A 14,383-nucleotide genomic window follows, 5' to 3' on the forward strand; every position below is an offset into this window, starting at 1 on the left:
GTCGCCTCCCCAACACCCCATCCCGCGGCGGCCCCCAGGAGGGGAGGAAGGTACCGCGCACGCGGGGGTGTGCACGGAGCCCTTTCCCCAGCCACCACCACACAACCGGGCCGACCGACCACACGGCCCCGCAACCACGGCAGGACGACCGACAGGCTCTGCCCCGCGTGATCCCTCCCCAAACTCGGAGCGGGGAGGCGCGGGCCGCGGTAGACGAGAGAGCAAACGCTGCGCGCGCAGGAGGTGGTCAGGGGGCGAGCCCTCGAGGGGACCGACCGGGAGAGACCCCTCGAGACCCACACCCTTTCCGGAAGATAGCTAGAGAAGGCAACTTTCTCACTGAGGGCGGGACGGACCCAAAACCCCGACGAGCTCCGGCAACCGAGAGAATACGTGCGACAAGCGCACACACAGGGAAGCGAGAAGACCCACAACGCGGGGGTCCGCGCGGGGGGGGTCTGCGGCAACAGGAAGGTTCCCTTCCAAGGGTACTTTGAGCATCCGCGGACAGAGGAGACCCTGCAACCGGTCCCCCCCGAAAGGCCAGGCCCCCCCAAGCTCCCCACAAGGAAGCAAGGAGTTTCACAAAACTTCTCAAAAAGGCCAGCCGCGACCGCTCAGCACCAACCCTACGCGCAAGGTCCGCGAGTGCGCGGGGCTGGGCGCTCACCCGACGAAGGGGGCTTGTTTTTCCTAGCCCCCTCCTCTCTCCTCGACCCCCCTTTCACGGGCTTCCCGGACACGAACGGGAAGGCACAGAGCCAGACAGATAACCGGCAACCGAGAGAGGATGCGTGCGACAAGAGAAGACCCACACGCGGGCATCCGCGCGGGGGGATCTGCGGCAGCAGGAAGGTTCTCTTCCAGGGGTATTTTGAGCATACGCGGACAGAGGAGACCCTGCAACAGGTCCCCCCCGAAAGACAGGCCACTGCCACTCTCCAAGCTCCACACGAGGAGCAAGGAAGCTTCACGAAACTTTTCAAAAAGGCCAGCCGCGACCGCTCAGCACCATCCCTACGCGCAAGGTCCGCGAGTGCGCGGGGTGGGCGCTCGCCCAACGAAGGGGGCTTTTTTTTTTAACCGCCCTTCCTCTAATCCTCGACCCCCCTTTCATGGGCTTCTCGGACACAAACGGGAAGGCACACAGCCAGACGGAGCACCGGAGGCACGCCAGGAAACGGGAAGCGCCACCACCAACTCAGAAGCGGGCACCTAGGTGGCAAAACCTGGAACGATCCAGGAGCACCTCTGCAAGAAACAGAACGCGCGTGCACACACCAGACGGGAAGGTTATGCATCGCCACCAGCCAACATTCCCCGGCTCAGGGAAGATGGGCAAGCGATCCACGAGGACCACGCGAACCACTGCGAGAAGTGCGCGCGGGTCAGTGCTCGGGCCGGAGAGCCGCACCCCTGCCTTCCACACACCACCGGAATACGGATAGGGTGGAGAGACGAGGGGCCCGCTGGCAGAACGAGAAGAGCGGCCGCCATTCGCCATGAATGTCCGTCCCTCGCCTGGCGCGGCTTAGGCCCTGGCCCGAAGAGAACTCAGGAGCACCACATCGATCTAAGCAGAGTGAGCGACAACACGCAACCGGGAGAAACAAGCGAGATAGGCATGTCTTACACGCGGGGCAAGACAGTACGGATCCGGGCAGAGACACAACGAAGGTGCTGCCACAAAAAAAAAAAAAAAAATGCACTCGGGAGGCATGTGGCAGGAAGAACCAAGACACCGCAGACAGGAGTGGAGGATTCGGGACTCTCCACCTCCCCCCCGCCAAAAAAAAAAAAAAAAATGCACTCGGGAGGCATGTGGCAGGAAGAACCAAGACACCGCAGACAGGAGAGTGGAGGATTCGGGACTCTCCACCTCCCCCCCGCCAAAAAAAAAAAAAAAAATGCACTCGGGAGGCATGTGGCAGGAAGAACCAAGACACCGCAGACAGGAGAGTGGAGGATTCGGGACTCTCCACCTCCCCCCCGCCAAAAAAAAAAAAAAAAAAAATGCACTCGGGAGGCATGTGGCAGGAAGAACCAAGACACCGCAGACAGGAGAGTGGAGGATTCGGGACTCTCCACCTCCCCCCCGCCAAAAAAAAAAAAAAAAAAATGCACTCGGGAGGCATGTGGCAGGAAGAACCAAGACACCGCAGACAGGAGAGTGGAGGATTCGGGACTCTCCACCTCCCCCCCCGCCAAAAAAAAAAAAAAAAAAAATGCACTCGGGAGGCATGTGGCAGGAAGAACCAAGACACCGCAGACAGGAGAGTGGAGGATTCGGGACTCTCCACCTCCCCCCCGCCAAAAAAAAAAAAATGCACTCGGGAGGCGTGTGGAAGACGGGGAAACGAAAGACAGTGGAGGTTCGGGACTCCCAGGAACAAAAAAAAAAAAAAAAAAAAAAAACCAGCGGGAGGAACACGAAACACTAGCACGAGACAGCTGGCTGCAACCATTCCACACAGGACACAGGTGTGATAACAACGTGAAAATCGGGAAAAACGCCTGAGAACGCAGCAATATCATAGCCCCTGGTTGTCACAAGCTGCCCAGCAAGCGCACACACAAACGGGAAGCAAAAGCACGGAAAGCAGGAAGCATGTCTCGGGCACAGTTTCAGGCACGGCGACAGACCCAAGCCGATATGCAAAGAAAAATAGGCTGGACAAGCAAACAGCCTTGATTGAAAGGGTCTTTTCTCTTTAGTGTCCTTTAGTGTCCTTTAGTGTAAATAGGGAAAGGACAGCGTGTCACTACATATCTCCAGGTCCAATAGGAACAGATAGAATAGATCAAAACCATAAAAATGACAGGGAGGAAGATGACAGCCCACAGAGAACAACTGGAAGTCATACATGGGGGGGTGGCCCAAAAATGTCCCCATGAAGAAAAGAACCGGACGTCAAACGAACAACTGGTCGACCTGACAACCGGGAATACTCAAAATACCGATAGGTAAATGAAACAAAGGCGGGACCATAGCTTTCCCTCGGCTTCAGAAGTAAAGCGCCCCCGGTGACAAAGACAGAGAGGGCTTCTGGAGAAAAAAAAGATCCGACACTCCAGCTGGCCCGGCCACATCGGCTTGTAAGCCGGGCCCCTCGCGTCCTCTCGGACTCAGAAGTACAGTGACACCGGTGACAGGGACAGAGAGGGCTTTTGGAAGGAAAAAAAGATCCCAACCTCCAGCTGGCCGGGCCACATCGGCTTGTAAGCCGGGCCCCTCGCGTCCTCTCGGACTCAGAAGTACAGGGACACCGGTGACAGGGACAGAGAGGGCTTCTGGAGGAAAAAAAGATCCGACACTCCAGCACCGGGCCACGTCGGCTTGTAAGCCGGGCCCGTCGCGTCCTCTCGTACTCAGAAGTACAGTGACACCGGTGACAGGGACACGGAGGGCTTCTGGAGGAAAAAAAAGATCCGACACCCCAGCTGGCCGGGCCACATCGGCTTGTAAGCCGGGCCCGTCGCGTCCTCTCGGACTCAGAAGTACAGGGACACCGGTGACAGGGACACGGAGGGCTTCTGGAGGAAAAAAAGATCCGACACTCCAGCTGGCCGGGCCATATCGGCTTGTAAGCCGGGCCCCTCGCGTCCTCTCGGACTCAGAAATACAGGGACACCGGTGACAGGGACAGAGAGGGCTTCTGGAGGAAAAAAAGATCCCAACCTCCAGCTGGCCGGGCCACATCGGCTTGTAAGCCGGGCCCCTCGCGTCCTCTCGGACTCAGAAGTACAGTGACACCGGTGACAGGGACAGAGAGGGCTTCTGGAGGAAAAAAAAAAAAAAGATCCGAACCTCCAGCACCGGGCCACGTCGGCTTGTAAGCCGGGCCCGTCGCGTCCTCTCGGACTCAGAAGTACAGGGACACCGGTGACAGGGACACGGAGGGCTTCTGGAGGAAAAAAAGATCCGACACTCCAGCACCGGGCCACGTCGGCTTGTAAGCCGGGCCCGTCGCGTCCTCTCGTACTCAGAAGTACAGTGACACCGGTGACAGGGACACGGAGGGCTTCTGGAGGAAAAAAAAGATCCGACACCCCAGCTGGCCGGGCCACATCGGCTTGTAAGCCGGGCCCGTCGCGTCCTCTCGGACTCAGAAGTACAGGGACACCGGTGACAGGGACACGGAGGGCTTCTGGAGGAAAAAAAGATCCGACACTCCAGCTGGCCGGGCCATATCGGCTTGTAAGCCGGGCCCCTCGCGTCCTCTCGGACTCAGAAGTACAGGGACACCGGTGACAGGGACAGAGAGGGCTTCTGGAGGAAAAAAAGATCCCAACCTCCAGCTGGCCGGGCCACATCGGCTTGTAAGCCGGGCCCCTCGCGTCCTCTCGGACTCAGAAGTACAGTGACACCGGTGACAGGGACAGAGAGGGCTTCTGGAGGAAAAAAAAAAAAAAAAGATCCGAACCTCCAGCACCGGGCCACGTCGGCTTGTAAGCCGGGCCCGTCGCGTCCTCTCGGACTCAGAAGTACAGGGACACCGGTGACAGGGACACGGAGGGCTTCTGGAGGAAAAAAAGATCCCAACCTCCAGCTGGCCGGGCCACATCGGCTTGTAAGCCGGGCCCGTCGCGTCCTCTCGGACTCAGAAGTACAGTGACACCGGTGACAGGGACACGGAGGGCTTCTGGAGGAAAAAAAGATCCGACACTCCAGCTGGCCGGGCCACATCGGCTTGTAAGCCGGGCCCGTCGCGTTCTCTCGGACTCAGAAGTACAGTGTCCCGGGTGACAGGGACAGAGAGGGCTCCTGGAGGAAAAAAAAAAAAAAAAAAAAGATCTGAACCTCCAGCACCGGGCCACGTCGGCTTGTAAGCCGGGCCAGTCGGGTCCTCTCGGACTCAGAAGTACAATGTCCCCGGTGACGGGGACAGAGAAGGCTTCTGGAAGAAAAAAAAAATAAAAATGCGTAGGACTTTAAGCCTTCTGGTCGACCTAATAACGTCGCCACCAACCTTCTATTTCCCCAAAGGGCGCGCAGCAACTCGGTCTGCTTTGCCCATCTCCCGGTACAACCTCCTTGGTACAGACTGTCCCTCCACACGACACCATCTCCGATACGCCCCGCCTGCTTGCCGGGTCTCATGTCACCCTGGCCGCCTCACCACAGGCACTTCCCTCCTCTGTGTCACCAAGCGGAGACGGCAGGAGCGTTGCGGAAACTTGTCACCACTAGGTGTCGCCCGACAACGGTCTCCATCAACCAAACAAACCAATACAGATCGCTCACGCGCCGCCACATTCATTCACTCATTCGGTCTCTCCCGAGGGTCCTCCCGAGCTCAGGGTGGGACACTCGCGCACGCACCACGGAGCAGCGTACCCACCCACCACTTCTCCCGAGTGGCACAAACGGTCCCCATCGTCCCGCCCGAACATAGCGAACGCGGGCTAGACTCGGGCACCCAAAAACGAAAGTAGGACAGTGAGTGGTGAAAACAGGCGAAACCGTTCTCTAAGTCAAAGTACGTGGCTGGCGAATCGGTCTGCGGGGCGAGGGAACAGGCACAATTAGGGGAACGGAGCACAGTATAGGAAGGGAGCATCTAAGCACGGTGTCAGTGGAAGGTGGCGGCGACCTCAGTTCCACCCCATTTAGGTCTCATTTTTAAAACACTCTACCGCTTGGGGTTTGTTGTTTTCTGGGGCTCGCTGCCACCGCCCGCCGGCCACTCACCCGCCCGCCCGCCCGCTGGCTCGCCCTCCCCCCCCCCCCCGCCCGCCCGCCCGCCCGCCCGCCCGCCCGCTCGCTCGCTCGCTCGCCCTCCCCGCCCCCGCCCGCCCGCCCGCCCGCTCGCTCGCTGGCTCGCCCTCCCGCCCGCCCCCTTTTCCAAGACTAAATTCAGAGTTAAAACAGTGGTGGAATGGTTAAAATGCCCGTTTGTATTTATTTTTTTCTAGGAGTACCCCTTCATAGTGATTTGCTTTCACTTTGGCCAGAAAAATATTTATTTTATGCACGACTTCCCCTCGTCCTCGCGAGCGTGTGTGTGTGTGTGTGTGTGTGTGTGTGTGTGTGTGTGTGTTTTGGTTTTTTTGTTTGTTTGTTTGTTTGTTTGTTTTGTTTTGTTTTCTGAGAGCATACTAGATCACCTCTCGGAATGGGAACAGTAAGGGGGTGGGGAGAGACGACTGATCAAAGAATCAGTAACTCTGCAGGGTGGGGTTGGTTGGCAAAGGGGTTTCCTTCAGAGGTTGGAGAATATATAGCCAGCCACCTTGGGAAGATTGCTAAAGAGAGTCAAGCCTCTCTTGCTCTCTTTTCTTGGCCTCCCTGCCCTGCCTCATAATAAAAGGTGAAGAAAGGCCAAAGACATGGAGGAGAAGGGAGGGGGAGGAAGATAACAAGTATGATATTAAAATAATTTTTGATAGACTCACGCACTCAGGAAGAGAACATGAGAGCCTCAGTGGGACCCTGTGTCTGGGTCCCTGAGGGTAAGGGAAGCATAACAATCCGTAGGTCTTTCTGGCTAGCAGGTAAAATTAAATCAAATGAAAAAGTGAAGTAAAAATCGATTCGAGGAAGATAACAAGTATGATAGTAAAATAATTTTAATATTTTAAATGTTCCAGGACAGCCAGAACTATAAAGAGAAACCCTGTCTCGAAAAACAAAATCAAAAACAAAAACAAAAAAAAAACCCTAAAAATAAAAAAGAATTAGAAAAAAGATTACAGAAATCAAACACTAGCCCAATAGATGGCAAGTCACTGCAATCACAGCAGAAATATTACACACACACACACACACACACACACACACACACACACACACAGACAAACTCTGTCATAAAATCCAACGTGCCTTCATGATCAAAGTTCGATAGTACTAGAAGAAACATATGTCTGAAAATAAAAGCCAGAACCTTCTCTGCTTCTGTTTTCTTTTGCCTCAAGATTGGGTTTCTCTGGATGTAGCCCTGGCATCCCTGCCTGGAACTTACTCTGTAGGCTTGGGTAGCCTCAAACTCACCCAGGTCCTCTCTGCCTGCCTGCCTGCCTACCTGCCTACCTACACTCTGCCACCCACACAGCCAGGCAGAAGCTAGAATCTTTTTTTATTTTTGGCCTTCTTTTCATTTATTTGTTTGTTTGTTATTATTACTATTAGTTTTCAATGTAAGTGTGTGTGTGTGGTGGGGGGGTGCTCTATCTGCTGCCTAGATGACTGCATATCAGAAGAAGGCACCAGAAAATAGGTGAAGCCACCATGCAGTTCCTGAAAATTAATTTAAAAAAAAAAAAAAAAAAGGAAATTCAAATCACATAGTAGGTAGATATCTGCGCAGCTGTCAGAGTGCTGTTTAAGGCTTACTGTAAATAATAAAAATTGTTATGTGTCTTTTATCCAAAAACAGAAGGGAGGTGGTGTACCTGCATATCTGTTCCTTTCTACTTCCTTGTTCTGTCACTAATTTGCATATTGACCTCAAGAAGATGGAAGGCGACAAGTGGGTGGCAGCCATCTTGTCCTCTGACTGACATCTGTCCTCATAAAGATGGAGGTGGCTGGCTGTCACGTGACCTACTGCTCAAGGTAGCTTTTGTTTCCAGCCTCTAGGTGGCCTAGTTTGCATATGCAGAAAGGTGAGGAGGCTCCCTAAAGCAGCCTGAACCCTTGACCATCCACAGACTGCCTCATACTTTTTGGTTATACTTTTAAACGCCAGACTCTGAATTGGTCAGTCTAAATTCTTTTGGTTTAATCAAATTTTAATTAAAATGCATAAAAAACGAAAAATATAACCAGTCATTCTGGAACCCCTTTTGTGTAACTCAGACTGTAGAATAAGCTAGCTGCAAAGTTACAGTGATCCACCTCCCTCTGCCAGCACCACCACCACCACTGCCTGGCAAAAGCAAAAATCACAAAAAGGAAGGGTGGGTGGGGGGGGACAAAAATAAGAAGATAAGAATCGTAGCAGGTCATAGTGGTGTACAACTTTCATGCCAGCATTTGAAAAACAGAGGCAGGCTCTTAAAGGATTGAGGCCTACAAAGTGTCTTCAAGACAGCCAGGGCTGCTTACACTAAGAAACTATGTATGAAAAGAATAAATTTAAGAAAGAAAGAAAGAAAGAAAGAAAGAAAGAAAGAAAGAAAGAAAGAAAGAAAGAAAGAAAGAAAGAAAGGTATTTTCCAAAAAAAAAAAAAAAAACATTAGTCCGGGCAGTGGTGGCACATGCTTTTAATCCCAGCATTTGGGAAGCAGAGGCAGACAGATTAATGTGTTCAAGGCCATCCTGGTCTACAGAGTAAGTTCCAGGACAGCCAGGGTTACACAGAGAAACCGCATTGTGAAAAAAAAAATAAATAAACTAAATAAATAAAATTTAAAAATTAAAAAAATAGCCAGGAGTGGTGGCACACGCCTTTAATCCCAGCACTAGGGAGGCAGAGATGGGAGGATTTCTGAGTTCGGGGCCAGCCTGGTCTGCAAACTGAATTCCAAAACAGACAGGGCTATACAGAGAAACCCTGTCCAAAAAACCAAAAATAAAATAAAATAAAATATAAAACAAAAATAAAATAAAATAAAACTAAAAGAATTAGAAAAAAGATTACAGAATCAATCATAAGCCCACTACATGGCAAGTAACCGCAATCACAGCAGAAATATTACACACACACACACACACACACACACACACACACACACACACACGCTGCTCTGTACTTGCTCTGTAGGCTTGGGTAGCCTCAAACTCACAGAGGTCCTCTCTGCTTGCCTGCCGGCCTGCCTGCTTCTGCCACCCACACAGCCGGGCAGAAGACAGAATCTCTTTCTCCCTCTTATTTATATATTTATTTATTTGTTTGCTTACTTGCTTGCTTGCTTGCTTGCGTGTTTGTTATTATTACTATTAGTTTTCAATGTAAATTTGTGTGTTTGCTCTATCTGCTGCCTATATGATTAGATGCCAGAAGGGGGCACCAGAACCTAGGACAAGTCACCATGCAGATCCTGAGAATTAATTAAAAAAAAAAAAAAAGGAAATTCTAATCACATAGAAGGTAGATATCTGAGAGGCTGTCAGAGTGCTTTTTAAGGCTTATGGTAAATAAGAAAAATTGTGTGTCTTTTACCAAACAACAGAAGGGAAGGGAGATGGTGCACCTCCATATCTGTTGTCTACATGTCTACTTCCTTGTTTTGTCACTTGGTTGCACATTGACACATTGACCTCACCATGCTGAAAGGCGACATGTGGGTGGCAGCCAAGACTAACACACATACACACATGCACACAAACATGGAGTGAGAGAGAAAGATAAGGAGGAATGACATTAATTTTAGGAAAAAGAGATATTAATGGATAAATATTATTTCTATACATACATACACACGTTTTTTAAAAATATTTTTATTACGTATTTTCCTCAATTACATTTCCAATGCTATCCCAAAAGTCCCCTGTACCCTCCCACCCCTTGTTTATTAAAGAGAGAATTAGTGGAGAGCTAAGTCAATTGTGGACCACACCTTTAGCCTCAGGAGGATTTCTGCATTCAAGGTCACCCTGCCTTACAGAGTGACATCCAAGTCAGCCAGGGCTACACAAAGAAAACCTACCTGAGAAAAAAATAATAATTGAAAGAAAGAAAGAAAGAAAGAAACAAACAAAGAGAGAGAGAGAGATTGAGAGAGAGAGAGAGAGAGAGAGAGAGAGAGAGAGGAGAGAAAGAGAGAGGGAAAGAAAAGGGGTGCTCCACCACATCTGGCTTCCTTGTTTATTTCTAAGAATCCTTGGAAATATGATTTCTTTAATCTGTGTACCCAAGACTAACACACACACACACATGCACACAAACATGGAGTGAGAGAGAAAGATAAGGAGGTATGACAGGAATTTTACTTTACAAAAAAAGAAAAAAGAATTAGAAAAATTTAAAGAAATTATACAGAAGCCCACTTGATGTCAAGTAACAGTAATCACAGCAGAAATATTGCACACACACACACACAGACACACACACAGAAACACACACTGTCATTAAATCCAACATGCCTTCATGATCAAAGTTCTTTAGTCAATAGTACTAGAAGGAACATGTGTCCAGGGCTGGTGAGATGGTTCAGTGGGGAAGAGCACTGACTGCTCTTCCAAATGTACTGAGTTCAAATCCCAGCAACCACATGGTCCCTCACAACCACCAATAATGAGATCTGATACCCTCTCCTGGTGCGTTTGAAGACAGCTACAGTGAACTTATACTAATAAATAAATCTTTTGCCTGAGCAAGTGGGCTTGGCTAGAGCAAACAGAGGTCCTAAGCTCAATTCCCAACAATCACATGAAGGATCACAACTATCTGTACAACTAAAGTGTGTACTCATATACATAAAATACATAAATCTTGAAAGAAAGAAAGAAAGAAAGAAAGAAAGAAAGAAAGAAAGAAAGAAAGAAAGAAAGAAAGAAAGGAAGGAAGGAAGGAAGAAGGAAAGAGAGAGAGAGAGAGAGAGAGAGAGAGAGAGAGAAAGAAAGAAAGAAAGAAAGAAAGAAAGAAAGAAAGAGAGAGAGAGAGAAAGAAAGAAAGAAAGAAGAAAAGAAAAGGAGAGAGACACAGAGACAGACAGAGACACACAGAGAGAGAGACAGAGAGAGAAAGAGAAAGAGAGATGGAAAGAAAGATACTTTCAGAAAAAAAATTAGAAAAAAATTAAAGAAATTACACACAAGCCCACTAGATGGCAAGTAACTGCAATCCCAGCAGAAGTATTGCACACATACACACACAGAAACACACACAAACTCTGTCATTAAATCCAACGTGCCTTCATGATCAAAGTTCTTTAGTCAATAGTACTAGAAGGAACATAAGTCGGGGGCTGGTGAGATGGTTCAGTGGGTAAGAGCACCGACTGCTCTTCCAAAGGTACTGAGTTCAAATCCCAGCAACCACATGGTGGCTCACAACAACCCACAATGAGATCTGATACCCTATCCTGGTGGGTTTGAAGACATCTACTGTGAACTTATACTAATAAATAAATCTTTGGCCTGAGCAAATGGGCTTGGGTAGAGCAAGCAGAGGTCCTAATTTCATTTCCCAACAATCACATTAACGATCACAACCATCTTTACAACTAAAGTGTGTACTCATATACATAAAATAAATAAATCTCGGAAGGAAGGAAGGAAGGAAGGAAGGAAGGAAGGAAGGAAGGAAGGAAGGAAGGAAGGAAGAGAAGGAAGGAAGGAAGGAAGGAAGGAAGGAAGGAAGGAAGGAAGGAAGGAAGGAAGGAAGGAAGGAAGGAAGGAAGGAAGGAAGGGAAGAATGAAAGGAACATATGTCAGTAAAATAAAAGCCAGAACCTTTTCTGCTTTTGTTTTCTTGATCCTAGAGATAGGGTTTCTCTTGGTGTAGCCCTGGCAGTCCTTTCTGGAACTATCAGTGTAGGCTTGGGTAGCCTCAAACTCACAGAGGTCCTCTCTGCCTGCTTGCCTGCCAGCCTCTGCCACCCACACAGCCTGGCAGAAGCCAGAATCTCTTTTTCCCTCCTATTTATATATTTCTTAGTTTGTTTGTTTGCTTGCTTGCTTGTTTGCTGTTATTACTTTTAGTTTTCAATGTAAGTGTGTGTGTGTGTGTGCTGCCTATATGACTACATGCCAGAAGAGGGCACCAGAACCTAGGACAAGTCACCATGCACCCCCTGAGAATTACTTTTTTTTAAAAAAAAAAAAGGAAATTCTAATCACAGATATCTGTGGGGCTGTCAGAGTGCTTTATAAGGCTTACTGTAAATAATAAAAATTGTGTGTCCTTTACCAAAAAACAGAAGGGAATGGAGGTGGTACCCCTGCATGTTTGTTGTCTGCATGTCTACTTCCTTGTTCGGTCACTGGCTTGCACATTGACACTTTGACCTCATTAAGATGAAAGGCGACCTTTTTGTGGCAGCAAAAAAAACCTCCCTGGAGGTTTGGTGGCCTACCACCTACACAAGCTCAGGCACGGAAAATAAATTAATAAAGATCTCTGAAACACAAATCTGGGGCTGGTACTAGCTGGCCATGGAATCCTATACACACACATGGAGTATTAATTTACAAGCAGCTACATCATTATCTGTGAGGGAGAGAGACATGAAAGAGTTTCCACAGCCTTTTTATTGGTGGTCAGGGTTAGGATTTCTTGTTTATTTCTTTGTTTGTTTGTTTGTTTGTTTGATTTCTTTTTTTTTTTTTTTGAGACAGGGTTTCTCTGTGTAGCCTTGGCTGTCCTGGAACTCACTTTGTGGACCAGGCTGGCCTTGAACTTAGAAATCTGCCTGCCTCTGCCTCCCAAGTGCTGGGATTAAAGGCGTGCGCCACCACACCCGGTTCATACACACGTTTTTTTAAATATTTTTTTATTACGTATTTTCCTCAATTACATTTCCAATGCTATCCCAAATGTCCTCCATACCCTCCCCCCCCCCTGTTTTCTTAAAGAGAGAATTTCAGTAGACCTGAGGCAATTGTGGACCACACCTTTAGCCTCAGGAGGATTTCTGCATTCAAGGTCACCCTGCCTTACAGAGTGACATCCAAGTCAGCCAGGGCTACACAAAGAAAACCTACCTGAGAAAAAAATAATAATTGAAAGAAAGAAAGAAAGAAAGAAACAAACAAAGAGAGAGAGAGAGATTGAGAGAGAGAGAGAGAGAGAGAGAGAGAGAGGAGAGAAAGAGAGAGGGAAAGAAAAGGGGTGCTCCACCACATCTGGCTTCCTTGTTTATTTCTAAGAATCCTTGGAAATATGATTTCTTTAATCTGTGTACCCAAGACTAACACACACACACACATGCACACAAACATGGAGTGAGAGAGAAAGATAAGGAGGTATGACAGGAATTTTACTTTACAAAAAAAGAAAAAAGAATTAGAAAAATTTAAAGAAATTATACAGAAGCCCACTTGATGTCAAGTAACAGTAATCACAGCAGAAATATTGCACACACACACACACAGACACACACACAGAAACACACACTGTCATTAAATCCAACATGCCTTCATGATCAAAGTTCTTTAGTCAATAGTACTAGAAGGAACATGTGTCCAGGGCTGGTGAGATGGTTCAGTGGGGAAGAGCACTGACTGCTCTTCCAAATGTACTGAGTTCAAATCCCAGCAACCACATGGTCCCTCACAACCACCAATAATGAGATCTGATACCCTCTCCTGGTGCGTTTGAAGACAGCTACAGTGAACTTATACTAATAAATAAATCTTTTGCCTGAGCAAGTGGGCTTGGCTAGAGCAAACAGAGGTCCTAAGCTCAATTCCCAACAATCACATGAAGGATCACAACTATCTGTACAACTAAAGTGTGTACTCATATACATAAAATACATAAATCTTGAAAGAAAGAAAGAAAGAAAGAAAGAAAGAAAGAAAGAAAGAAAGAAAGAAAGAAAGAAAGGAAGGAAGGAAGAAGGAAAGAGAGAGAGAGAGAGAGAGAGAGAGAGAGAGAGAAAGAAAGAAAGAAAGAAAGAAAGAAAGAAAGAAAGAAAGAAAGAGAGAGAGAGAGAAAGAAAGAAAGAAAGAAGAAAAGAAAAGGAGAGAGACACAGAGACAGACAGAGACACACAGAGAGAGAGACAGAGAGAGAAAGAGAAAGAGAGATGGAAAGAAAGATACTTTCAGAAAAAAAATTAGAAAAAAATTAAAGAAATTACACACAAGCCCACTAGATGGCAAGTAACTGCAATCCCAGCAGAAGTATTGCACACATACACACACAGAAACACACACAAACTCTGTCATTAAATCCAACGTGCCTTCATGATCAAAGTTCTTTAGTCAATAGTACTAGAAGGAACATAAGTCGGGGGCTGGTGAGATGGTTCAGTGGGTAAGAGCACCGACTGCTCTTCCAAAGGTACTGAGTTCAAATCCCAGCAACCACATGGTGGCTCACAACAACCCACAATGAGATCTGATACCCTATCCTGGTGGGTTTGAAGACATCTACTGTGAACTTATACTAATAAATAAATCTTTGGCCTGAGCAAATGGGCTTGGGTAGAGCAAGCAGAGGTCCTAATTTCATTTCCCAACAATCACATTAACGATCACAACCATCTTTACAACTAAAGTGTGTACTCATATACATAAAATAAATAAATCTCGGAAGGAAGGAAGGAAGGAAGGAAGGAAGGAAGGAAGGAAGGAAGGAAGGAAGGAAGGAAGGAAGGAAGGAAGGAAAGAAGGAAGGAAGGAAGGAAGGAAGGAAGGAAGGAAGGAAGGAAGGAAGGAAGGAAGGAAGGAAGGAAGGAAGGAAGGAAGGAAGGAAGGAAGGGAAGAATGAAAGGAACATATGTCAGTAAAATAAAAGCCAGAACCTTTTCTGCTTTTGTTTTCTTGATCCT

Source organism: Mus caroli, unplaced genomic scaffold (assembly GCF_978045245.1).
Source record: "Mus caroli unplaced genomic scaffold, Mus_caroli_1 scaffold_225, whole genome shotgun sequence".
In the NCBI taxonomy this organism is placed as follows: Eukaryota; Metazoa; Chordata; class Mammalia; order Rodentia; family Muridae; genus Mus; species Mus caroli.